This window comes from Lycorma delicatula, chromosome 10, assembly GCF_047948215.1.
Source record: "Lycorma delicatula isolate Av1 chromosome 10, ASM4794821v1, whole genome shotgun sequence".
NCBI lineage: Eukaryota > Metazoa > Arthropoda > Insecta > Hemiptera > Fulgoridae > Lycorma > Lycorma delicatula.
Window position 1 is genome coordinate 62,475,919 of NC_134464.1, and position 995 is coordinate 62,476,913.

The window sequence follows — 995 nt, forward strand, 5'->3', positions numbered from 1 at the left end:
AACACTCACTCTATGTTCATTTCTACTCAAAATAAATTGGAATGAAAAAATAACCCTTCAAAAAAATACATCATACCGATATGTATAGGCTAAAAAGACTAAGAAAAAATAGCCAACTTGTAAAGTGGATCGGTTTATTTATTTAGAATTTTTATTTTTAGTATCTAAATTTCAATCATACTAATAAATAAATTTGAAAAATATTTCCTGTCAAAATACACAAGGATGTGTTGGAATGAACTCCATTAAAATGTATTTTTTTATTTATTTTGTTTAGTTAATCCTCTCTTACAAACAGTATGAAAAACTTTTACAGTACATGAATTGATGTTCTCTCTCCATTACACAGAGTGCAATGTACCTTTCATGTGATAAGGTTTTTATTGTAATGTTATTACAACCTCCTTCATTCCATTTGTCTTTGCCTTTCTCACTTCTTCCCCCGCTACCAGTTTCTTTTTTATTCATTCCCTTTTTTCTACTTATTTTCGTTAATGTACGATTTTTATTTAGTAATCTTGCGGTCGGAAGCAAGCTGCGATGGTGGTGTAATGGTGAGCATAGTTGCCTTCCAAGCAGTTGATCCGGGTTCGATTCCCGGCCATCGCACTGATTTTTTTTTTTACTTAAATTTAAATTATATCGCTATAAAATCAATAATTATATTATTTTATATTAGGTTAACATTGGTAATAAAATTGTTTTATTAAAAAATAAATTATGTAAGCTCAACTTTCATTGATAATCTATCTACCTTCTGTTTAGTGTTAACAGAAACATTAAATTTAGTAAACAATATCAAATACAGTAAAAATAAAATTCATATAATAATATCACATTTTTGTACAACGGGTTTTATTTTTCATAACATCAATGCAGATTTCGTTTCTTATGTCTAATTTCTCGACTAAAAGACAGGACTGATAGAGGATGCCACCGTTTCAACAGCTATTTTTTAGATGTGTTTCAAATAGTTCAAAGTAATTTATATTACG

General features: G+C 28.3%; 1 non-coding gene across 1 annotated transcript; it reads left to right on the forward strand.

Moving 5' to 3' along the window:
• Positions 1-537: 537 nt before the first annotated feature.
• On the forward strand, positions 538-609 carry TRNAG-UCC (transfer RNA glycine (anticodon UCC)). Its single transcript has one exon. It is a non-coding gene; the product is annotated as a tRNA-Gly (tRNA).
• The last annotated feature ends 386 nt before the right edge of the window (positions 610-995 follow it).